This window comes from Dermochelys coriacea, chromosome 4 (genome assembly GCF_009764565.3).
Source record: "Dermochelys coriacea isolate rDerCor1 chromosome 4, rDerCor1.pri.v4, whole genome shotgun sequence".
In the NCBI taxonomy this organism is placed as follows: domain Eukaryota; kingdom Metazoa; phylum Chordata; order Testudines; family Dermochelyidae; genus Dermochelys; species Dermochelys coriacea.
Window position 1 is genome coordinate 93,856,618 of NC_050071.1, and position 26,925 is coordinate 93,883,542.

Sequence of the window (26,925 nt, forward strand, 5' to 3'; positions counted from 1 at the left end):
TCCGTCTTGGCCATTCAGCGCTACAGGAAGCTGGTCTACGTAGCCAATAGGAAGAGCACAGTCCCCACATGGCGAAGTGATTGGTTGAGACGATTGGCCGCCTCAGGGAGGGATTGACCCCTATGAACCAATCAAGATGAATAATAAGGGCGGAGACAGATGAATGTCGTCCATCTTCACCAATTAGTGTTTGTTCCTGTTTGAGAGCCGCTTGCCAATGGGGAGGGAGAGGAGGCGGGAAGCAGGAGCCGGACCGTCGAGTTAACGAGGGAGGGGGGGGGAAGGAGCGATCGGGATAAAGCCGGGAGACGCCGATGGAGATTTAATTCACTCAGCGGTTCCTCTCGGACTAGCCCTTAAAGGGGCCGTAGTAGCAGGCTGAGGCGGTGGTGCTGTGGAGTGCGGGAGTTCTCAGCGGTGGCGGAGGTAGCGGTGAGAGAAACATTTTAATTGGTGGGGTAGGTAACTCGGCGCCGGGGTGTGTGTATGGGACTCATTCATTATTGGAGAGCGGAGGCCGCCTGCTCCCAACGGAAATGGAACGGTAGGGGTCGGGGAACCGCCGTCGCGAGACCCGCTGTAAACCAGGCAGCGCAAGCGATGGTGGCGCGCGCGCGGCGTCTCTGTAGCTGGCCCGGCCCCTGGCTCGCGCTGCTTTGTTTACAGCTTGGGGGCGGCTGTGTTGGAAGAGTTACCCGACGGTGCCTTCGGGCTGGGCGCAGCGCCCGCTCCCGCTCCCCGGAGCAGGGCAGCCTGAACCCCTCTTGCGCCCGGTGTGTCTGTAACGGGCGAGCGCTGCTTGGAGTCTGGGTTGCGGGGCGCCCCTTGGGGCTGATCCTCTGCCCCGGCCCGAAGCTACTCTCTGGTCTGAGGGGACCCGGTGTTGTCTGCCGGGGTGGGGCTCTGCGCTCCCTAGTCCCTTAGTAGTCATAGCAGAGCAGTGACCGTCGGCCTCTAGAAGCGGCTGCCTTCGCGGCCTCCCCAAAGCAGGGCGCTCCCCAGAGCATCGCTGCCTCGCCCATCAGCAGGTTCCGTGTCCGGGCTGCGAGCAGCTAGAGGCGACACTGGTCCCTGGCGGCGCGGGAGCTCGCTGGCTGCTATCGCTGGCACGCTAGGATCCCTCCATAGAGCGGCTTGAGTTCGGGGCTGCTGGCCTCCGCCTGGCCCCGCAGGAGCGGACGGCGGTTCAGCGCCTTGCGGGCTCCTCACACTGGCAGGGCCTGTTCTCAACAGAAGTGGGGCAAAGCGGAGAGAAACTGCTATTGGGACCCCCGCCCCCGGAACGCCCCCCATTCCCACTCCAGGCTGGCTCCCGCTCGGTCAGTGCCAGCCCCTCAGGGGCACCTAGGAGGAAGCCAGTGCGCTGGAGTGAAACATTGTTTCCTGGTCGCTCGCTAGGGTTTGGTAACAAAGTTAATTATCTCCTTTCGGTGCGGTGTGTGAGAGGCCGCTGGCTCTAGCCTGGGGCTGCGTGCAACTTCCAGTGTGAAACTGGGACTGAGAGAAATGGCTTGTTTTGACAGACTTCCGGGAGGGGAGAGACACTTTCAAAGCCCAGTTCAGACTCCCCCTGCACATTTAACTGTAGTAGGAGGTCCCACTTAATGAAAACTATTCAATTTGATAGTCAAGATTCTAAACTTGTATTACAAATAAAAAAAAAAATGCATGCATAGTATCTGCTACTCTTTCAAAGAGGTTGTCGAAATTGCAGTAGTACAGGGAACCTGTGACAGCACATCTGTTTATTTTTTGGAGATTTGTCTGTTATAGTGCCTCTCCTAGACAAATGTAACATTTTTAAAAACACAGAATTCAGAACAAACAACAAAATAATAATCAACCATCCAGGACATGCATATTTCCTTCTCTTAATTATTAAAAAAAAATTAAATCTAAAACACACTGCTACCCAAAATGATACTGCTAGAGCCAGCAATACATATTCAGCTAAAATGCCCATAGACTCAGCAGCATGATCAAGACCTAACAAAACAAAGTAGGCCTTCCACAGTACTGTGATGACCACCAAAACTGGGTTCTGATAGACTGTTGAGGAGAACAGTTCCAGAAGCAACAGCTATCCACTTAGTCAGTTCTAAGGACTGAAAAATCAATCTCGAGACTAGACAGCAAGAGCATCAACTGAGTGTGAGCCTATTCAGTATCTGACATCTAGAAAAAATGTAAACCATAGCAGCAAGTATGTTAGAATTCTGTAAGTTGAGTCTAATCAGTGGTAACTAAAACAGGTCCAAATTATCATCTTGGATGTACTGTGCTTCTCCAAAACTCTACTGTTGTGTAATGGAAATGATTTTTCATAAGAAGTTTACGGACGTAATTATCTAAACACTGAAAAAGTAGTTAATTGATAGATAGAAATGTTTACTATAGTTGTCCTGTACGTAATGCTCTTGAGGTGGTAGAATGAAGACCCATTCAGTATTGGGACAGAGTGAGGAACAGGGGAATACAAAGTACTGGATTCAATAATAAACTAGCAGTTATTGTAAATTGATTAAAGCAATGGGATTATGCTGCAATTCTTCTTAAGAATTATTTCCCCAATATAGCCTTGTTTCAGTACTTTTGCTACAGTGTTACACTCCCACTGATAGTGTAAAGCTGTAACTTTAATACTTTAAAATCTCTGGAAAACTACAAAGCAAGTGCTAGAAAACCACACACTGATTCTTATCTTGTCATGCTGTTACAGGAAGGAAACAGAATATTTTGATAAAACTTACATGGCAGGTTAGTAAGCAAGGTATTTTAGGACAGAAACAAATTTCCCCTCTCCTCTGAGAAAGCTTGAGTTTAATTCAACACCACTTTATAGTGATAAAAAGTTATTGGCATTTGATGTCCAGTGTGAGTCAGCTTGCCAGTGTATGCGTGGTTCTCATCACACAAACCATAGTTACCACTAAGTGATTTCCAGGTTAGTAGCCTAAGCAAGCGAGGTCAAGGTCTCTTAGGGATAAATACTAATTTCCTCACTTCTGAAAGTGGTCTCTCAGAGAGCAGGGTGGAGGCACACTGCTTTGGTGATATAGTGGATAGGTGTATTGGCACTCCCCATGCTGCAGGTGTTTATTATTTAAAAAAACTTTTTAAGAGTTGTTTTCTCCCCCCTTGGTGTCCCGTCCCCCCACACTCTTGCCTAGCAATTTGAAATTATTATAAGAAACTAGTTTTATGCACTGTTTATGGTGACTAACTTTGTGTTTCTGGTCACCTTGGGCAGCTAAATTAGATCAATCTGAGTTTCCCTGCAGTAGCAAAACACAGTTGTTTGTTCGTTTCTAGCAGTGCAGGGTGATGTTAAAATTGCCTCCACCCAAATCTCAAAGCTCTTGTTTTAATTGAGGTTTAACACTTATTACAATACCCAATGTTGGGCCTGAGCATCCTGATAGCTTCTCTTAACTTGAATTTAGTGTGAGCATACACATAGGTACAGTTGTGTGTGCTCGTGTTTAAATTTACTTTTCTGCATATGTTCATTATAATATTCTCAAGGCAGTTGCTATTATGGCCCATGTGCAACTATCAGTATTTATACTTTCCTAATAACTAGATAAGATGTACTGTGCAGGTGTAGTCTTTTTACTAGGGCTGTCGATTAATTGCGATTTTAAAAAAAATTAATCACGATCAATTGCAATTTTAATTGCACTACTAAACAATAGAATACCAATTAAAATTTATTAAATATTTTGGATGTTTTTCTACATTTTCATATATATTCTGTTGTAATTGAAATCAAAGTGTATATTTTTTTTAATTACAAATATTTGCACTGTAAAATGATAAACAAAAGAGATAATATTTTTCAATTCACCTCATACAAGTACTGTAGTGCAATCTCTTTGTTGTGAAAGTACAACTTACAAATGTAGATTATTTGTTATATAACTGTTTTGGTTTTTAGCGTAATGTAACCCTTCTGAGCCTACAAGTCCTCTCAGTCCTACTTCTTATCTCAGCAATTGGCTGAACAAACAAGTTTGTTTACATTTACAGGAGATAATGCTGCCGTCTTATTTACAATGTCACCGGAAAGTGAGAATGGGCATTTGCATGGCACTTTAGTAGCTGGCTTTGCAAGGTATTTATGTGCCAGGTACACTAAAAAAATCTTGTGGCCCTTCATGCTTCAGCCATCATGCCAGATGACATGCTTCCATGCTGATGATGCTCATTTAAAAAAATAATGCATTAATTAAATTTGTGACTGAACTCCTTGAGGGAGAATTGTATTTCTCCTGCATTGTTTTATCTGCATTCTGCCATATATTTCATGTTATAGCAGTCTCGGATGATGACCCAGCATATGTTCTTCATTTTAAGAACACTTTTTCTCTGTAGATTTCGCAAAACGCAAAGAAGGAATCAATGTGAGATTTCTAACCGACTCAAGATTTAAGAATCTGAAGTGCCTTCCAAAGTATGAGAGGGACAGGGTGTGGAGCATACTTTCAGAAGTCTTGAAAGAGCAACGCTCTGATGCAAAACTACGGAACCTGAACCACCAAAACAGAAAATCAGCCTTCTGCTGGTGGGATCCGACTCAGATGATGAAAATGAACATGTCAGTCCGCACTGCTTTGGATTGTTGTTGAGCAGAACCTGTCATCAGCATGGACACATGGAATGGTGGTTGAAGTACAAAGGGACGTATGAATCTGTAGCACATCTGGCACGTAAATACCTTGCGACACCAGCTACAACAGTGTCATGCGAACACCTGTTCTCACTTTCAGGTGACATTGTAAACAAGAAGCGGGCAAGCATTATCTCCTGCAAATGTAAACAGACTTGTTTGTCTTAGTGATTGGCTGAACAAGAAGTAGGACTGAGTGGACTTGCAGGCTCTAAAATTTTACATTGTTTTATTTTTGAATGCAGTTTTTTTTGTACATAATTCTACATTTGTAATTTCAACTTTAATGATGGAGATTGCACTACAGTACTTGTACTAGGTGAATTGAAAAATACTATTTTTTTTTTTACAGTTCAAATACTTGTGATTAAAAATATAAAGTGAGCACTGTACACTTTTTGTATTCTGTGTTGTAATTGAAATTAATATATTTGCAAATGTAGAAAACATCCAAAAAGATTCAAATAAATGATATTCTATTGTTTAACAGTGCGATTAATTGCGCCATTAATCATGATTGGTGTGTGGTTTTTTTTTTTTTTTTTTTTTTAAAATCGCTTGACAGCCCTATTCTTTACTTATTAGATCTTTGCTTTGGCAGATCTTCAAGGAATGCAAGTTATAAGCAGTGTACCCCTCACTTAGGGAAACTGGTTGTATTCTTTTCTACTTAACACAGGGGGTTATTAACCTGAACACTTAAACTGACTACAGCTCCTGTAGTATTACATGGCAAGAAACAATAGTCTGTCAGCTAATCATTAAACCATTTATGGGTTTATAGATCAAAACCAGCACCTTTACATTTCATTCAGCAGTCAGCTGGTAGACTGTGCAGATCATGGCTCATGGGTATAACATGCTCCCTGTGGGAAGAAACCAGGCAGAGGTATTAGTATCCAATATTAGTTTTAAGGTGTAGCTTTATTTAAAGCACATTGCAGTAATCCAGTATTGAGATGACAGTAGCATGGATATTTATGCTGAGACTTGCATCCAGAAAATCATAATCTTTTCCAAGGACATATGATTATCTTGAAAAATAAAACAATAATTTAGTTGCATGGAGTGCTGCTGAATTGCACAGAGTGCTGCCAAGTGTTCAGAGGCAGCTGATATTGAACATTAGATGGATGGGATCTGAGTTACCCAGGAAAGAATTTTCTGTAGTATCTGGCTGGTGAATCTTGCCCATATGCTCAGGGTTTAGCTGATTGCCATATTTGGGGTTGGGAAGGAATTTTCCTCCAGGGCAGATTGGAGAGGCCCTGGAGGTTTTTCGCCTTCCTCTGTAGCATGGGACACGGGTCACTTGAGGGAGGATTCTCTGCTCCTTGAAGTCTTTAAACCATGATTTGAGGACTTCAATAGCTCAGACATAGGTGAGGTTTTTCGTAGGAGTGGGTGGGTGAGATTCAGTGGCCTGTGCTGTGCAGGAGGTCGGACTAGATGATCAGAATGGTCCCTTCTGACCTTGGTATCTATGAACATGTCACTCCCTACTCTGCTCCACTCCACTCCACTCCATCTCCAAAGTTGTAAGGTGAAACAATAAATGGTAGTCGGATTTCCTCAGCTGGGATGCTCATGTTTCTGCCATTTCTTTAGATTGTTTCCCCATTCTGTAAGTGTTATCTCAACTGTATCTGTCTTTTTGCTGCACCAGCTGGGTTGGAATATATGGACACATGGAGATGGGTATCTTTCCTATACTGCAATCCATAATTCCCCTAATGACTTTAAAAAGAGACTGAATAGGAGGGGTGACAGAATAGAACCCAGTAGAGAAGTGGTGGGCAACCTGCGGCTCACACGCAGCCCATCAGGGTAATCCGCTGGTGGTCCACCAGACAGTTTGTTTACATTTGCATGGCTGCCTGCAGTTCCCAGTGGCCACGGTTCACCATTCTCGGCCAATGGCAGCTTTGGGAAGCGGCGGGCAGCATAGCTCCCATTGGCTAGGAACGGCGAACCATGGTCACTGAGAGCTGTGGACAGCCGTGCAAATGTAAACAAACTGTCTGGCGGCCCACCAGTGGATTACCCTGATGGGCCACAGGTTGCCCACCACTGTGGTAGAGCCTTGCGTGAGAGAACAAATAGCAGTTGCTCAGTACTTTTCATTAGAATCCCTCAAAAAAAGGAGCAGAGCCACTCAAGCAGTTCTGTTCACTCTACTGTGGTCTGCCATCATGCCAACAATACCTTTTTTTTTTTTTTTTTTTTTTTTAATTAAAGACTAATACATATCTCAGTATTTTTTTGTGACAGACTTGTCTTTTTATAATCAAAGATTAAATGCATAAGGTTCGAGACTATTAGAAACCCAACTTTAGTCATGCAGTTTTAAGTCCATACTCTGGTGCCTGAATAAGTGGCCTGACTTAGTGTCAAATGCCCAGTAGCTTTTATAGACTTCAGTGGGAGCTGTTGATTGCTCACTGATTTTTGAAAAGCAACTTTAAGTGCCTGTTTTTGAAATCTTTTGGCAGTGATGTATAAGAAAGCACAGTGCCTTATAGAATGTATTTATAACTTTGTAACAACAACAAAAAAGCTGAATTAGGTACTCATTTTTAGTATGAGTTCCATAGGAATGTCAGTAAACCAAATCTGCTCATGAAGTTTTTTCTTTTTAAAACAAACTAACCAACCACTCCCAAACTATGTCAAGAGCTGAATTCTGAAATCCATAATATCTTAATAAGATGGGAAGAACACCAACAGTCAAACTGCAGGCTGTTCCATCCTGCCCTGAATGTAAGGGGTTCAAGTTGTTAGTCACAGAAACTGCCTCTTTATTCTTGACTTTTGCATCAACAAGAGATTTATGCATAGACTACCCTGGGGTGGCCAGCCTGAGAAGGAGCCAGAATTTACCAGTGTACATTGCCAAAGAGCCACAGTAATAAGTCAAAAGAAAAGGAGTACTTGTGGCACCTTAGAGACTAACAAATTTGCGAATACAGACTAACACGGCTGCTACTCTGAAACCAGTAATAAGTCAGCAGCCCTCCATCAACTCCCTCCCAGCCCCACCACTCAGCACCTCCCCCTCCCTCCCCACACCTCCCGATCAGCTATTTCGTGGTATGCAGGAGGCTCATGGTGGCAGGGGAGCAAGGGCGTGACAGGCTCAGAGGAGGGGGTGAGAAGGGGTGGAATGGGGGCAGGGCCTATGGCAGAGCCAGGGGTTGAGCAGTGAGCATCCCGACACATTGGAAAGTTGGCGCCTGTAGCTCCAGCCCCAGAGTCAGTGCCTATACAAGGAGCCCTATATTAACTTCTGAAGAGCTGCGTGTGGCTCCAGAGCCACAGGTTGGTCAGTCCTGGACTAGCCAATCATGTCAAAATGGCTAATAAGGCAGATTTATTGTCTGTGCATATATCTTGCAAGCACAGACCTGACATGACTTTTCAAAAAGGCAGCGCTGTATCTCTCTGGGTTCCAAAAGTAACCTATTAGTTTTCCCCTGCCCGCCACCCCTTCAGCTGTCTAGATAATACCAATGGCCTTAGAAAAGTATTATTTAACAGTTAGTTATAAAAAGCAATGGAATTACTTTTTCTTATGTCTCTCTATACTGGATATTATGGTAGTATTTTATACCAGTCTGCTTCAGTCAAAGTGTATGTTCAATTTACAAGACTCTAGCCGATATTGGCAAACATTTGGGGAATGGAGGTAGAAATCCCTACAATTTTAATAAATCTTGGAAAAATAATGCTGCTTCTCCATCAACTTTCAGCAATTCTGAAACAATATAGGGAACTTGTGTGAATCACTTTTTGGCTTGGCTTCATCTTGCAAATGAACTAGTCTGTTTTTGACCTTCATTGGTAGTGGTTTTTTCTCTGTACATTTTTTTTTTTTTTTGATTAGGACTACAATGCTTCTAAGTGCAGTAGAAGCTGCTTAATAGCAAACTGGATAATAACAACTTCTGGTTAATAGCAACATTTTGCCAGGAACCGAATCAATCCCATCCCATGGACTTTAATGTTAATAGAATTTGGAAAATGGCAACAGCATGACACTTACTGAGAATGTTTTTTTGGAAGAAAAGCCCCAGCAGCAGGCAAGATGCTGAGATGTGCATTCTCTGGCTGCAGCCCTGCAAACCTGCGTGCATGCAGACACTGCATCCGAGGTAAGGGGCTGTGGGCTGGGAGGGGAGGCAGTAGCCTGGGCGCTGGAGCTGCATAGTACTTCTGCCTGTGCTATCCATGCTGCCCCCGATGGGGGGTTTACACCCAGGGTTCCTTGTGCTGGGATGTGCTGAGCATTGCAGAATGCGAGAAGTCCTGTGCAGCTCTGTGGGCTCCCAGTGTCCACATGCCCATAGAAAGCCCCAAGGTCCAGGCTGTAACCCCTTTCTCCCCCCCCCCCCCCTACTGTTCTGCCCCCAGTCAGTTGGGCAGGTCTGTAGCCAGGGAAAATGCATCTACTCATTAATTAAGATAATGATTACTTAATCTGCAGCAAGGAAAATTTTAGGTTAGATATTAGTAAAAACTTTCTAAATGTAAGGGTAGTTAAGCTCTGGAATAGACTCCAAGGGAGGTTGTGGAATCCCCATCATTGGAAGTTTTTTAAAGACAGGTTGGACGAACTCCTGTCAGGGACACTATAGGTTTACTTGGTCCTTCCTCAGTGCAGGGGGCTGGCCTAAATGACACCTGAGGTCCCTTCCATCCCTATATTTTTCTGATTAATGGACTAAAAAGGTGTGGGGTGGGATGGGGAGAGGAGAATGGGAGGAGATGCGGAGAGCTAGACAGCAGGATAGTGATTTAATGCACTATCCTCTAGAGACTGGATTTCATGTTTTGAAGTTGACAAGGTAAATTTAATGTTTAGTTCTGCAGGGCTATTTCTTTATAGGCAAGCGGCAGACACAGCTGATTTGGTACACACACACACAAAAAATTAGAAAGTTTGTCTGCTTTATGATTGGAACTGTCAGGTGGCCAGGAAATAGGGATAAACAATGACTCCAACTTATTAAAATGACCACTTTGAAATATTTGCATTTGTTCATTAGTTTAATGACTGTGTATTTCAAAACATACAGTTGGGTTTCCTTGACCTCAGAGCATCACAACAATAGTTAAAGGGTAAAAACAACAATCCTTTGATAAATTTGTTGAGGTAACATTTCTGGTGACATTTCTAGGCAACATCATGATCATCTTGTTTTTCATTATGATCTCTTGAGTGCATGGGTTACCACAATCTTCATTGTCTCGCATCTACACAGTTCTGTGTAGAGAAGATGGTTCTGAGTAAATTGTGCAGCAACCCTACTAGTACGTGCACAGATAAGGTTTTATAAAAACTCAGATGCCATTGGGTTTTTGAAAAATACAGGAAGTAGTTTGTCATCCGCATTTTTTTTTTTTTTTTTTTTAATCCATGTTGCAATGGTGATCCAATATCTGGGGTTTACCTATGTGCAAAGACATCCAAGTCTTTGTATGCGAAGATGCTTTTTTTTGACATGCTCTTCAAAACTGCCCTCGTGATGGGAGCTTGGCCAGTGACTTGTCCTTTTTCATGGCTAAATGGAGGTGCATGCAATTAAAGTCTTTGTGGGCCTCCTTTTCTTTCTTGCTCTGTTCATACTGCACTGCTGCTAACTTCCTTGCTGCAGAAATTGTGGCTTGTTTATCACTCTCTTCCAATTTGAGAAGATATTTGTAGTTGTAAGCTCCCTTTGTCTTAATGTTAATCTCACCCTCTCCCCCCGTATACATCTTGTTAATGTATGTACAACAGGAAATATGTTGCAGGAGTGAGTGTATCACAGATTGAATGGACAGGTATGAAACTATGCTCGTCAGTTGTGATGGTAACTGCCTGTTTCAATGCACATGTTATCAATGTGTTCCCTTTTTTTGCAAAGTAATGAACAATGAGGTCCAAAACATCTGTATTAGGTGATCTAATTATTATGGTTCCTTTGATACCAAGATATCCAAAAGTCATATTGGGACATGCAGAATGCAGAAGCATCCTTGTCTCTTTCCTAGATAAGTTCATGGAGGATAGGTCGATCGGTATCTATTAGCCAGGATGGGCAGGGATGGTGTCCCTAGCCTGTTGGCCAGAAGCTGGGAATTGGTGACGGGGTAAATCATTTGATGATTACCTGTTCTGTTCATTCCCTCTGGGGCACCCAGCATTGACCACTGTCGGAAGAAGAGAAATTGGCTGGATGGACCTTTGTTTTGACCCGGCATGGCTGCTCTTGTGTTCCTCTTGAGTACAGTGCAAGTCTTGGGCTTCTTCAACACTTCTACTGGTGACAGACTTTGCTACTTCTCTATTAGAAAGGCCTCCAGCAGGAAGGAGTGTTTGTGTTGGGTGTGCTCCTACGTTGTTGGGTACATTTGGAACCATACATTCACATAGGAATTTTACTAGTAACTTCTTGTTGGATGCAACGTTTCAAAATTTTTTTTCCCCATGGAGTAACAGGGCATTTACCAATCACCAATGCATCCAACATTAAATCTGGTCCGGCAGTGTCTTTCCGCAGTTTTAATTGTTGTCATATCTGTTGAAGACTTTGATTATAGAATTAGCTTTGTCAAATCCTTTTAGGACCTTTCTCAAATACTCAGCAGCCAATTTATTGGATGTGTGGAATTTGTCCCCAGCCATTATTTGCATGGCATCTCTGATGTACACTGTAGTTTCTTCGTTGCATGCTCTTAGCTCATGGGTTTTTTCAGCTTGACCTTCCAGCTAATGCCCTAATTCATCTGTGTCCATTCTTCTCATTGTTCCATCAGCCTTGAAGAGGGACATAGGCAGAAGTTCTATTGGGTGACTAAGAACGGTTGCTATTGAAACATCTTCTTGCTCAGGACAGGTCTTTGCGGAAAATGATGTCTGGAGTGATAGCTACTGTGATTTGTCCCTCCCTTGTCAGACTTAAATTTGGTCGTCTTGGCTCTGCCAGCAAATGTTTTGATGCTAGATTTCTTAACTGGGCAGAAGAAGCTAGATTTCCCAGCAGAATCAAATTCACCTCTTATAAATCTCTCCATTTGTTCTTCACCAGCATCTGTTATTTTCAGTAGAGACTCTTGTACATATGATGTTACGTGCCATAGATATGTTAAGTACCTCTGGATGTGATTCAAGATCAGATGGCTTTGTCATATTGAAGACATGATTGGTAAGAGCTGTAATATACTCTTCATCCCTCTTCAGTACAGAGGTAAGGTATTGTGTACGTTTTCCATTTGCTATTTCTAGATAGGCCACTTCTTTCTCTCATAGCTTTTACATATTCACTCAGGATCTGAGTTGTGAGAGTCCATCTTATCAGTGCTGGCTTCTTTCTTGTCAGTCCCATACTCCCACTTCTGTTCTTTGAGTCTCTTTGGCAGTTTTCTCTGTTTCCGTGCCATTCCAATTTCAGTAAAAGAATCAGAAGTTTGATACACAGCAAATTCCCTAGATTCAAAGGCACTATGTACTACTTCAGGCTGATTTTAACATGTCAAGAACAAAGAGTGGTATTCACCTGGAATAGTTGAGCTCCTTTACAGTAGAGCAATATGGAAGCATGGTGCACTGTGTGTCAGTAAAGTTTCCAATGACCTTCTTGCTCTGCATTGACATCTGGAAGAAGTATCTGCATAACCTGGAGAAAGTGATCTCAGAACATGAATATTGGAGACTGGGCATGCTTCCAAGTCTGAAATTTCTCCAGTAGTAATAGCATATACTGGATTACAGCACCATCAAGCACTTTAATGACATGTTGTAAGGACTCATTGTCTTCAGATTCCAACATCTTTAGAGTGTCAGCCGAACTTTGCGAGACAAATGATGGAACTACATGATACCTCCTTCCTGCTCACACCATTTAACAAATGAATAAAGTTTCAGAGCACTCAGGACCTCAGATGCTAGAATCAAGCCACAGAGCACAGTTGAATTGCTTATCCTCAAACGTTTGATCTATGCTACAAGCTGCAATAACATCAGAAACAACAACAGGGTCTAGCAGTCCTGCATCTCCCCAGAATTTCTGAATATATTGAGTAAAACAGTATAGGGTTTGAAAATTACCCAGACTGATCACATTGGGAGAGAGTCCATTTCATTTGCAGAGCAACAGCATACTGCTGCTGGTTCATGGCTGAAGACATGCTGCTGTCATAAAGCTGCTGACATTTCCTTACATTTCAGCATTGTAGCAGAGACTGTGGCCATGTTAGGTGGTTTGGCATTCATAATAGGTGCATATGCAAATGCTGTGTAGGTTCTCTTCTTTGTTGCAAGCTTGTGATTTGAAACCAGTCCAAAATGGAATCACTTGAGTGGAATCAATATCAATGTCATTTGGTATTGATAGAACATCACAGAGTAGTAGTATTAAAAGACATCACGAGAGATCTGACAGTGTGTACTTGTAGGTGACGACGAGTTTTCTTTTTACTTGAGAAAAAGAAAAGGAGGACCTGTGGCACCTTACAGACTAACAAATTTATTTGAGCATAAGCTTTCGTGAGCTATAGCTCACTTCATCGGACGCATGTACTCAAGTACTCTTTCATGATGAGTTGGTTCTGGACGTATTCAAAGTTTTTCAAATGCTGCATGCTACATAGGAGACTCTGATTGGCGGGGAGAGAGTAAGTGACTTTTCTCTCCCATGCTTCAGTGATGGTCCAGCATTACAAGAAATATCTGCAGACTGTTCTTGAAATACCATGCTCTAGCCATTGAATGAAAGGTATTCTTTTCATCAGTGGCCTGTGTTGATGTCTATGCTATAATCTTCTTCATGGGTGACATTTCCATCAGTATGAAGTGGTACAATTCCATTTGGAATGAACACACATCCTTGGAGTCTTTTTTTTTTTTTTTTTTTTTTTTTTTTCTTCAGTTTTTGCAGCGCTAGTGATGAGCCACCTCAATTAATCATAACTGATGCAGAATCCATGAAGATGCAGTATGTTAATTAAATTGCTGGAACCAAACTAGTGTAGCTGTGCAGCAAGGATTATGTGCAGTGGTTTGATTTTGGAACTGTTAAATACTATGCACTCTGCAGTTGAAAGGCACCTTCTTTGAATGTCTTCTGAAGGATGATACCCATTGCTTTTTGAAGTGTATTCCTCTTTATCAACCAATGGACAAATTCCTGCACTGGTTTGGGGTACAAAAGTAGCTGACCTTTAAACTACAATCACTCAGGCTTTGGATAATCTGAGGCTTTAGTTTTGGCTGTTTCATGCTGAAGGATTAAAGTGTCATTATATGAACCCACTTATTCATTTGAAAGCTGGTCTTCAGGCTCACTTGTCAGAAGAACAGTCACAAAACATTTGTATAATTTTTAAGTTCCTGCTTCAGATTTATAGCAGCTTGGATAGCATCAGCTGCATAAAACAGTGGTTGACTTGCTGTGCATGGAATAAAATTGCAGAATTGTTTTTCTAATCTTGCCTGTAACTTGCTACTGGAATAACTTACAGTTTCTATAACTGAAGGGAATAGGGCTTTGTACAATAAGAATGCTCTTCTCCTGTCCAAGCTGCTACAAAGACAATCGGCTGATAAAACACAGTGTTTACAAGGTGACTGTGTTTGTTGCAGTGTAATTAGATAGTTTTTTGCTTTAAGATTTATTTTACTCAGATAAACTACATCCTTAGTCAAGTCTTCCATAGATATTCTTCTCAACATGTCATCTCCTCTTTGAAGTGCTGCCTCCCTTACATTGGTTGGTCTCTCAAATGTTTCTGTTTTATAAAGGGGTGTGTGTGTGTGTGTGTGTGTGTGTTCTCAAGCAAAAGGTGCAAAAGGACCAGTTGCTGGAGGATGTGGTCGCTCAGGTTTATAAGGAAAAAGGTAAATGTGATGCTTTCTGCTTAAATTGAGTCTCCTGTCTTCTTTCCTGGTTTATTGTCATGCTGTCTGGAGTGGCTGGTTTGTGAGTGCCTTCTTCAGGACAGACTGTCAGTAAAGAGGGCAGACACCCCAAACTTGGATTTCACCAAGCCAGTGACAAAAGTGAACTCCTGGACCATAAACAATCCCCTTAGACTCTCTCCAGTCTATCTTGCCACCCAGACAAACTGGACTTTGTGATAAAATGGTTACTTACACCAAAAATCACATAACATTTAGATTGCTTCCGGTCCCAAGAGACTAGTCACTTACTCCAGATCAACTGGTTCTCTAGCTCTTACACAGAAAGACAACGCAGGTAGTCAACTCTATAATTAACTAAAGGTTTATTAGCTAAGAAAAGGAAATGAGTTATTGAGAGGTTAAAGCAGGTAAAATTATTTGCACAGGTGAGTCACAGTTTGTAATTCCAAATGGTTGCAGTGATATAATAAACTGCCAGTTTCCCAAAAATCTTTTCAGAGTACCCAGATTGTCTCTGAGGATCTCCACTTTGCATCTGGTATACTTCCCTGTAAGAGTCCAAACAGTCTAGAGATGGAGGATCTTTCCTTGAATCCATACTTGCAGCTGCTTCTCACAGAAAACAAGCTGACAGTCACTACCCACGTAGACTTTTCCTTTGTTAATGGAGAGTGAAGAATGCATTTTGACTTCAGATCATCACACACAATGACTACTTGCTTTGAAATGAGCACTTTTCTGTTAAAGTTCTTCATTTGCATGCAACAAGGCTTCTTTCTTATTTGATAGATTATCTAGTTACAGGGGTATACACAATGTAAATGTATGCTACTACATTATAATGGCATAAAGATAAGTGGAAAACAATGCAAGTACCATCCCACTAGTTTTCATGAAGTTGAAACACAAAATACTCATACATTTTAACAATTATTTTGATCTATACTAATACACAAGTGAATTGGCCTCGGGATTTGACATAAGCTGGCACCTGTTCTGCCAGTGTCACAAGTACTCCTCTGACATGCTTGTGTATTTCTGAAAGCAATCCCTGTGACAGAGTACTGGTGACACATCATCTAAACTAGAAAACTCATCCAGGAACTGCCCATACAAGTAATCTGTCCTGGTTTAGCAGCATCACAGAATTCTGTCCAGCACTAGTGGCTTTTGACATTTTTTTTGCATTCTTTTGATTTCTTCTTTTGACAGCATTTTTTTTTTTTCCCCAAAGTTTGAAGAGTTTTTGTTTGTGAGCTTCAAGGGGCTAGTATCCTCCCTGTCTTCATACACTGTAACTTCCCTGCAGAGGTAAAACTTGCAGCATGTATTGTTGTTGTGTACCATCACCATCTTTCATTTTGTGCACATGTACAGACTTGTGCTAAACTAGCTCTACTGTAGTATCAAAATTGCCATTTTTATTTAGTGAGCACTTTGAAGTCCAATATGAGTGTGTTTGTTTGTTTTTTTTGTTTTCTGTAACACTAATACTGGACTGTGTATAGCTGTCACTAAATTAAAAAGCTATTTTCTAGAATATTTCAGAGGCTAGTGCTGCATGCATGGGCAATTGCAAATTAAAACTGTCTACCAGGCACACTAAATACTACATTATATGGAGAAGCATTACATTAGGAATTCTCATACATTTATATCTACCCATTATGCATTACAAACTATAAGCATGTAATCTACTATTATTGGTGCATCGCCTTCAGGGTCAGACTGATATGGCCAAAAAATTTCAATTGAGAATATGAAAACTATTATAATCACTTGTGAGATAGTTTGACAATTAAGGGTATGCAATGCAAAAACTTTTCATATTAGTATATTGCAAAATGTTAATTGCCATTTTTTCCCCATGCTAAACGGATTAATTAATTATTTCTTGGAAAAAAATCCTTGCCCAGGCAAAACCAATACAAATCTTCTTAATACGTTGTCCTTTGGTGTTTATTGGCCAAAGCTACCAAAGTAAGGTGTTGCAATTAACTTAAACTGTAGTCCTAGTTATGTTGCACTGTTTCTGGAATTGCAAAAAATGACACTTCCTCATTTTGGGTACCTATGGGCTTACAGCTCCACATCATACCTTGTCTAAAGGTACATTAAAATAAACTTTCAAATTACATATACGGGTGTGTGTAGAGTGGGTAGTTTAAACTATAAAAAATGAGCCTTTTTGGAGAATTGCTGCATGACTATTATGTTATAGCATTGATAGACTCTGCTAGAAAAGGACCAGAAGCGGGCATCGTGGGGACTTCCAGGTTAGGTCTGTAATTAAGAGCAGGTCTGTAGAAGGAGGAAAAGCTTATGCATGGTCTACTCACACAGTCTAGCTCTGGACAGTCTGATACAAAACTATCCAGTAAAATAAAAATATTGTTAGAAAAAATTGAAAACAGTAATTAAAAGTACCAAAGAATTGTTAAGTAGGACAAATAAATAATTTGACATGAGGAAAACGGGACTACACATCCTGTCCTAAAATTCAGGAAAAACTATTGATTCTTTATTGTCTGTAGTTGAACATTCTGGGATATTGCTGAATGCATTGACGCATAGCATACGTATATGAAAGTAAAAACATTTTCCCCTACTGTTACTCACACCTTCTTGTCAACTGTTTGAAATGGGCCATCCTGATTATCACTACAAATGTGGTTTTTTGTTTTTTGTTTTTTTCTCCTGCTGATAATAGCCCACCTTAGTTGATTAGTCTCGTTACAGTTGGTATGGCAACACCCATTTTTTCATTGTGAGGGTGTCTTCCTACTGTATTTTCCACTGCATACAGCCGATGAAGTGGGTTTTAGCCCACGAAAGCTTATGCCCAAATAAGTTTGTCTCTAAGGTGCCACAAGTACTCCTCCTCCTTTAGTTTAAAAAAAAAAAGTTTTCTAAAAAGCATAATTGGGTTTATACCTTGTATATTAAGCCACAGTAGTATCAGTTCCCTCTCCCCTTCCATCAGTTCAGGATTATAGCCAAGCAAACTGTGGTTTATCCTCACTTCTCTTCTTGCAATAAACAGCTAATTATTTCAGATCTCTAAACAGGCCATCAAACTGGCATTGAGTATCAATTGAGAAGTGTCTCAGAGTAGCAGTTGTGTTAGTCTGTAGCCGCAAAAAGAAAAGGAGTACTTGTGGCACCTTAGAGACTAACACATTTATTTGAGCATAAGCTTTCGTGAGCTACAGCTCACTTCAGCATCCGATGAAGTGAACTGTAGCTCACGAAAGCTTATGCTCCAATAAATTTGTTAGTCTATAAGGTGCCACAGGTACTCCTTTTCTAATTGAGAAGTGTAAATTACTGTACTCAAAAGCACAATGAAGCACTTAAAGGCAAAATCCACTGTGCAGTCTGTCTTCAACGGAGACTTTACATCATTGCATATCGTGTGTTGCAGGCTGATAACTTTTGTGCAGTTCTGCATTTGATTTTTTTTTTTTCCCCTTAGCATCTGCTTTGCAGTCATAATTAAATAATTGTAGCAATCTTACAAGGATTTTGTGGTGGTTAGTTTTATAGACTTTCTTTTTTTGTTATATTATCATTATAACATGTTACCAAAGTTTGTCATTTTGAGATTTTTAAAATCTTCACCTGTTTCAAGTCTAAATGAACATGAGGGTCTTTAAATGTTTACGAATCAGAACTCTAACTGACACATTTTTTTCTGATCTGGCCAAACCCTCTCAAGCATGTTTATAATTTTTGCAGTGTCTTTGTTGGAATAAAGTGGAAGCTAATGTGGATTTGTGATTAGAGGTATTGGGGATGTGTCGGGGGGAGGAATGAATGATTCGGAATAGTACTTCTTACCTTGCCTTCAACAGTGATGTATGAAAATTCAGAGAATTTCAAACAGCTTCTCAGAAAACTATTATTTATGTGTTTTAGAATGCAGAGTAACTTATTTTCTGGAATTCTGTTAAAATGAACCAGTAAATCAGCATATTACAACTTGACCCAAGATTGTGAACATGGAATCCAAGCAGAAAATGGCACAATAGACTGTAAAAACTCCGCATTTTAAGGACCATGTCTCCCTGCTTATTTGTACAGCATCTAACACAGTGGAGCCCTGATTATGACTGAGGCCTGCAGATGCCACTGCAGAGTATACTGATATTTTCCAGTCCAATGCTAAGATTTGTTTTTTCTGCACTATTCACTATGCTCAGATTTTTTTCCTCACTAAAAATTATATTTTGCCTCTAAATGAGAACTTTATGTGAGAGATACTAAAGTACCTTAATTATAGTATTTGCTCTCTAGAACTACTGAGCATGGAGGAAGTTTGTCTATAGATATACTCCAGGCCAGAATGGCAAAGTGTATCTTGTCAACAATTGTGTTTTTATTTATAGGGTTTGAAACTGGATTTAAAAACAAAAAACTCCTATTGACTTCAGTGGGAGCAGGACTAGGCTTGTGGTTTTGGTTGCATCTTGCAGTCTTTTGATATTAAATGAGTAAATTTTACATCTAGGGAAATTACTATGTATAGATTTCTGTTGGTTCCTACTGGTGGTGTTATGAGCTGAAAAAAATTGATAACATTTCCATTAAAATCTTTTCCTTTTTATTCAGGGCTAACGTTCTAGATGACAGATGACCTAATCATTTTTGGACATTAAATGGAAATGTATTTTGTCGTCTTTTGACTTATCAGTCACACAATCTAGAAACTTCTAAAGGAGGATGAGGATAAAAAGTGCATGTGTCGTTTTGTTTTTTTACTTTACACCAGTAGCTTTATGTTTTGGACACTGGCATTCTTATTCAGAAAACTGTTAAAGATGTTGAAATGTCTAATCCTACTAACTTCAATGAGAATACTTTCAGTAACTCCACATTCTTTCATCTCTGAAATAATCCTGAAGTTGTAAAACTGAAATCTGCATTGCTGGACATAATATATCCTTTATGCAAACATTGTATACTTGAATCTGTCTCTCAAAAGTAGGTTTCAGAGTAGCAGCCGTGTTAGTCTGTATTCGCAAAAAGAAAAGGAGTACTTGTGGCACCTTAGAGACTAACAAATTTAATTGAGCATAAGTTTTTGTGAGCTACAGCTCACTTCATCGGATGCATTTGGTGGAAATGCATCTGATGCATCCGATGAAGTGAGCTGTAGCTCACGAAAGCTTATGCTCAATTAAATTTGTTAGTCTCTAAGGTGCCACAAGTACTCCTTTTCTTTTTTCTCTTGAAAGTAGAAAGTTGTCAAATGTAACTTCTAAAACTTACTTTTCCATTTCTCCAGTTCCTGGATGATGCAGTATTGGTTTAAAATCCTGAATATATACTTTCAGTCCCTTAAGTTGTTTCATAACTTGTTTTAATACACAACTTGCATGCTGATTAACGCCTTAATTTTCTGTAAGCACATCTATATTCCTAAAGTAATAGAAACTGAGTTTAAACTCTAGAACTGTATCTACAGCTGGAATTTCCTGAAGTAGTTCTGCCATTGCTCTAACGATGGTGTAGCTTCATGGGTTCTAGCAGCAGCGGTGGTACTAGGCCTTAACTACACTAGACACCTTATTTACTTTTTAAAATTCTTAGCAGTAGAGCTCCAATGGTAGGAATGCTTTTGTAGACCTGGTGGTTGCTGGCATTTTGATTGCCAGGTAATGCACAACTGCTGTATGTTTTAGACAGTGATATGGTGTTTTAGAACACTAGTATGAGAGAGTGCTGCCTAATACCTAGATGTAGTGCATTAGTCTACCAAGTAGGTTACTCCTGTGGGAATTCTATGCCACTGCGCAATGCAGAATTTGTGCAGAATTAATGTTCCCTGAAGAATTTTACTTTTTCCTGCAGCATTGTGATTTCCACAAAAATGCTTTCTTTTGGTGGAAATGACAAATTTCAGCTGTGTGCGTGGCTGGGCCTGTCGGCTGGAGCCCCAGCAGAGCGACACTTTCTGAATCTTCTTTTTTTTGTCTGTATTGTTACAGACATACTTGCTGACAGGTATTTTGAAATAAATCATCAATATAATGGAAATTGGAGTGATGATATTGTGTGTGTTTTGACAAAAATATGCAGAATTTTAAAATTCAGTATACAGAATTTTTAATTTTTTTTGGTGCAGAATTCCGCCAGGACTAGTAGGTAATGCTGCTTGCAGGGGAGCGAGGATCAGTGATGCTCTATTTTGGTCTCCCTAATGTATAGTAACACTCTCTCTTTTTTTTTTTTTTTGTTTGACAGGAAATATTAAGAAAATCATTGTCTCCAGATGATGAAGTTCAACTGGACTTAATGTTTTAATTATTTCCCTTGAGTCATATTTGCATCTTAAGTTTAAAAAATAAACCAACCATCACATTTTGGGAAGAAGGATCACCTGAACAGTCTTAACTCTGACCTTGCATCACCATCCTTTGGTTGCAGGGGTGGGGATGTTGAGTAATTCTTATTAGTCCATGATTTACCTACATTCGTTCTTCCCAACAGAAGGGAACTCTAATTGTATAGTGGCAGCTGAAGACTCAAGCCTTAATGCCCTGAGACAGTTCACAGAAAGACTTAGCTGTGATTGAGCTAGCATTCTAAAAATAGTGTAGCCATGCTGGCATGAATGGTGTATGGGATAGGCCCTTGAGTACATACCTAAGATCTTGGACAGGATTTTACTTGGGGCTGCAAGCCTGTGACACCTTAGCTGCCCTTCTACTTTCAGCAGGCAAGCTCAATCAGAGCTAGAGCGGGTATGTCTAATTGAGCTGAAAATGTCACCTTCTAGCTCCAATGCAGACTTACACTTAGGCTTTAGTCTTGCAGGTTTGGGGCCTTGCTATCTGGTTTCTTAATAAATGGAATCCAAGCAAAAGTAAACCTTGCCCATTATTCCTAAAGAACTCTAGGTTCAGTATTGCCCTATACTACTTTTGTTTGGCTCTGGCTCATTCTGCTTATTAGTTCCCAGACGTTCCCCCCCCCCCCCATGGTTTTTAGAACCCTCCAGGCCTCTGTGTTTCAGTGACTTTAGGCTTAAGCATCTAGCCTTCCAAAAACACTTAATAGCACTGTTTCTTATTGAGGTAGGAAAGTCTTGTGGCTAAGGTACTGGTCTGGGACCTGAAAGACACTTAATTTATGAATAGACAAACAAGTACAATTTGTAGCATCTAAGAACCCTGGTCAAGGATAAAGGCCCTGTCATGCTAGGTGTTGCATGGAAAAATAAAAATAGTACTTCCGCTCCTGTTTCAGTTCCCACCTATTCCTTGCACAGGTTATTTTAAGCTCTTTGCCCCAATTCCTCATCTGAAAAATTGTAACAATACTTCCTTTTTCTGTCTGGTCACTTGTAGATTGTAAGCTCTTTAGGGCAGGGACTGTCTTATTATGGGCTTGTAGTGTCTAGAGAGGGGACCTCTAAATTCCACATTAAAAAGATGACTAAAATAAGTTCCTAGATCTAACTATACCACTCATCACTTCTCATCTTAACAAAAAAAAAAAGTCGGAAGATTCCTTGAAAGGTGAAGACCTTAAGCCCCCTCCCCCCCTCAAAAGTTGCTCCAGATGTTTTCCTTTGGAAGAAAATAAAGCCATTAGAGATTTTAGGTGGCTTTGGCAAAGTTTCCAGGGCAGGTGAGAATCAAAATCTGTCTGTTGTGCACTTACGAAAGATGTGCAAAATTCACTGAGCATACTTTTAACAGTTAAAATTTCAAAAGATAAACACTCTCTCCATAATGACTTAAGTGGAGGTGAAACTAGTGTAGCGTGTGGGGTCTTGTGTGACTGAATTTTGCTAACTTCATGTTCACAGTTTATGAATCTTACGTGGTTCCCCCAAACTTAATGAACAGACTGAAGTTTTTGGGCTTGGCAGTTGAAAAGATAATGGGGGGTGGTGGTGGTGGTGGAGTTTCATCATGTTGGATCTCCCTTTTTCCTGACTGGGTTGAGAAGAATTGCAATATATGTACACTGCTATATCTTTGAATTACTTTGGTATAGATTCTGGCACCAGGCCTCCCTTTTGACCCTTCTGCCTTTCATTCCAACTTGTAGTGTGAGAAATTTCTGCAAAATTATTTTGTGGGTTTGTTCCTGCTCCACTGAAGTTAACTGGAGTTTTACTGTTGACTTCAAAGAGAGCAGGATTAAGCTCTATAATGGGAAGATGCTTGAGTGAACACTATAAAGAGAGGCTGCTGTTGCATGGACTTGTATACGTCAGTCACACGTTCAGGCAAGATGTGCTGATTCCTAGTGAGTCACTTTTATTTAACCATTGAGTCAGTGTTCACAACTAAACTGGCTCTGGATTGTTGCCTGCATTTTCTTGATGCAGTCTTTAAAAGCCTGTATTATACTTATTTGAGCATAAGCTTTCGTGAGCTGTAGCTCACGAAAGTTTATGCCCAAATAAATTTTAGTCTCTAAGGTGCCACAAGTACTCCTTTTCTTTTTGTGAATACAGACTAACACGGCTGCTACTCTTAAACTTGTATTATACTTCTTTCCCTTCCCTTTGCTCTCATTTTGCACCCTCCCAGAAACTATGCAACGGACTGTAGTTTGTCCATGGGACTGTCGGCATCACAAGCACAATTCCTAACACTTGAGTGAAATTAATATCTATTATTGCAGGAAGGCTTTCACAATAGGCCAAGTCTTGTAAAATGCTTTGAAAAAAGTCCAGTATTAGGTTTAATCTTATTTCCTCCACTAGGTTGTTCAACATTTGGCGCTCCCAACCAAGAGTGCCTCCATTCTCTGACTCTTACTAACTTTGTTTTGGGTGTAGTCCAGGAGAAGTACATCTGTCTTGATAGGATATTTTGTTTATGCTGTACAGAAGAAACTCACAAATAGTGGGAACTTAGGGCTTGTCCACATAAAAAGGTGACCTGCATGACCAGTCACCTAGGGTGACCAGATGTCCACATTTTATAAGGACAGTTTCTATATTTGGGGCTTTGTCTTATATAGGTGCCTATCCCTCTCTACCCCCCCCCCCATCTAGATTTTTCACACTTGCTAGCAGAGCACCTTAGAGCCACTGAACGTGTGAATAATAAACTATTATAAACCCCTTTGTGGACCTCTTATTTCTATTTTGTGTGTGTGCGTGCGCAGGGGGATGGAGTGGGGTTTCCATATCAACTTAAATGAAACAGAAAAAAAAATCCACTCCCACGGTGAGATAAGTGTCCACTCAGAACTTTGCACCACTTTAACTAAGTCTTTTAAAAAAAAAAAAAACCAAACCAACCAACAATTTAAGTTTAAACTAGTGCAGTTTTGCTATGTAGACAAGATGCAAGGATCTGTTCCTGCTGCCACTTGAGTAGAATTTTCCAGTTGTTTTCAGTGGCTTTAGGATCTGGTTCTGACTGCAAGGAAAACAATAATGCTAATTCTGCATTGTGCTATCAAATGTACAAAGTAAACTGAAAAATGGGGAAACTTTTATATTTTATCTGAAAGAGCAGTTACAATAACTTTAGGCTCAACGTTAGTAGGTAAAAATTGGACAGAAGTCTGATTTGATAGTGTCACTTTAACGTTTTATAAAGATGTTCAAAACTTTTTTTAAAAGAAATATGTACTAGTAACAACTTGACTTGTTTTGTTAAAACATTACATTGTATCTTAGTTTATATAACTTGCTTCTAATGTTGCAAAACCTTAGCTTTCCTCTGGGCAGCCTGCTTCCAATCTTTTTGAAACCTAACTCTTCTGGGTATAGTTGGCTTTTTTGTTTTTAATTCTGTGCATCTCAACTAGGTTTTTATCTTGTGCTCCTGGAAAACTCTAATTAGGAAGCAGAACCAATTTTGTATGTATGTATATATAAAACAGATCATGTGTCATTGGGAGTGTTTCCCCTGGCAAACTGGTTTCCCATTGTTTACCTCTAAGAGGAAACCAGTAAATGCTTGTTGCATCAGAACTCTGATAAAATGGTTCTTTCAGTACAGCTCTGTTTATATGCCTGGAGTCTTTCATAGAATGAGCAAAAGAAATTCTGCTTATGAGAACTAAATGAACAGGAGATGTAGACTGCTGTTGCATGTTGAGACTTGAATTGTTGAAAGTGGTTAAAATTGCTTGATCTGCCTCCAGGGGAAAATTAATAATTCTCTTAAATATTAAAGTGTTTGGTATAGTTCGGTAGCATGGAAGGAGAACAAAAAAAGCAAACCCTGCAGCGTAGGCAAGTTGCAACAGGAGTGTAACTTACAAGCAAACTTCCGCAGTAGGGGAATCTCTCTTGCTTAAGCTCATGCTTTTTGTGGTGCCTCACTAAGGAGGCACAGCTGCAGTTAAAATGGTGAATTTGTCATTCTTATAAAGTGATTGGCTCCACAGAGACAGTATAAATATTTCTGAATGGAATTTCTCTCAATAGCGAGAGCTCATATACATGTGATTGAAACAGAAAAAGTTATCAAGTTTAAATACCTATATAAAACTCAATAGGTAAACTCTCTTAATATAAAAAAGTATGCCTTTGCTTCATGTATGTACACATTTTCATAAAATATGAAACCGAATCTGATTGTGAGATCTGATCCTTTTAAGCAGTTGGGATCTGGAAAGATCAGTGTCTAATTTTCTGTTCTAGGAAAGAGAATTTACAAACTCATTTCTGAATAAAGATTTCTAATTCTGAAATCTAAGATCTATGTTTTATTTCTTGTGGCTTTTTCATTTTTAAAAAGTTGTGTTTTAAGGTTTTGTGAAAAATTCTGGATATTGTTGGCCACTTTCAGCGATTAACTGTCTCTTAATTGCAAACTGCTGTGAGAATTGACTAAGCTATTTCCCCTCTCCCCCTTTTTTTCTTTCAGACATTTAAACTTAATTTCTTTGTACTGTACCTGGAGACCTTTTGTCCTTGTTCAGCTACATACCAAGTGACTCATAGCTGTACACGTCTTTGTATCTACTTTTACATCCTCGAAGCACAAGTTGGACTCCTGGAAAGAAATGTCATGATGGATCCGTCTTAAGTGTGGTGCACTAACCATTTATATTGTTGATCAACAATGCCTTCCAAGTGGTAAGATCATATTCAAAAATTATCATATTACAGAACAAAAGATACTTTTAGATGGATTGTCTGAATACTTTTCCCTACTCGTGTCCCTGCTACCTGTGCTATTGTAAGTGTAACCTCATACAAGAGCTTCAACTAATACTTCAGATATCGGCTGCTACTTACCTGGTATTAAGAAACTAGTGTAGATAGAGCATTGAAAAGGACTATCCCATCTCTTGTTACTTTTCTCATGTACGCAAGGGTACCAGTTTAACTAAATCAGTGCAACCCTCTTGTGTAGACTCCTGTTTTTGAAAGAGTGCCTTATACAAATTTTAGCTCAAGTTGATTCCTTACTGCTACTGATGTGTCACAAGGCATCCTTATTGTTACTCATAAGGCGCTTTTAATCCGAAATAGTTGTCTACAGAAGAGGGTTGCATTAATATAACTAAATCAGTATCTAAACTAGTTCTAAATCATCCTTTTTGGATGTTGTGAATCATTCATTTAATGACTCTGCAATACTAATAGGCTATGTTGCTTTTACTGGTGGCCTTTGAGAACAGGGTTGAGAAATGTTGTTGGACCACAACTGGGAAATCTAGCAGTTCTGTTGCCTCTGCTATAGTGTTTATCCATGGAAACAGGATTATTTTTCCAGTGCTGGTCCCTATGTGTATTCCACGCATTGGATATGCATGTGCACCATACTCATGAGTCTGGAATTTTCTTAGCAAGCATTCTCTGTTGATTGTGCATTTGCCTTATATCTCTTTGTGCTTTAAACTGAGGTTATAAAGGAGGATGCAGATTGATGCCTTTCCAGTTCCTTCTTATTACTGTATGGTCTCAGTTGGAATCTTTGGTGTCCTTGGCTCCTCTTCTACAATGTCACGTCTGTAAATATATTGTAAATAATTTTTGATTTTTAGTGTTTTAGTATAATGTAAATACGTCCATCTACCCCACCTCCAAGAAAGCTGGTATTCTGCCCAGGGTTTCTGGATTCAAAAACTGTTTCCTGCACTCACTGTTTTTTTTTCTGTGAGCGAAGAACATCAATGCTCCCTCTACTGCCTGGGTGAGGCTCACATCTCCCCCACAAGTTCTGTACCTGGCTGTCAGGAACTGAAATTTAGAAAATATCTGATGAAGAAGACCATGAGACCCCAATCAGATGTGGGCTGCCCCTTTCCCCTACCCCATCAATCTCATCAAGCAGGCAGCACCCCTCCAAGCATGAGCTTGGGAATGATTTCTAAAAAGAGGCAGCTTCCTGTGAGAGTAAGGGGCACTCTCATAGGCATAGAG

At 40.3% G+C, this 26,925-nt stretch overlaps 1 protein-coding gene across 2 annotated transcripts in view; it reads left to right on the plus strand.

Moving 5' to 3' along the window:
* Window positions 1–244: 244 nt before the first annotated feature.
* FRYL (FRY like transcription coactivator) overlaps window positions 245–26,925 on the plus strand; it is a 429,780-nt gene continuing 403,099 nt past the window's right edge. The window contains exons 1-2 of one of the 2 annotated variants that reach the window (XM_043513888.1): window positions 245–458; window positions 25,421–25,632. The gene's annotated coding sequence lies outside the window, so the exon portion shown is untranslated. The remainder of the gene's footprint in view (window positions 459–25,420; window positions 25,633–26,925) is intronic. The other variant, XM_043513887.1, reaches the window with a different exon arrangement.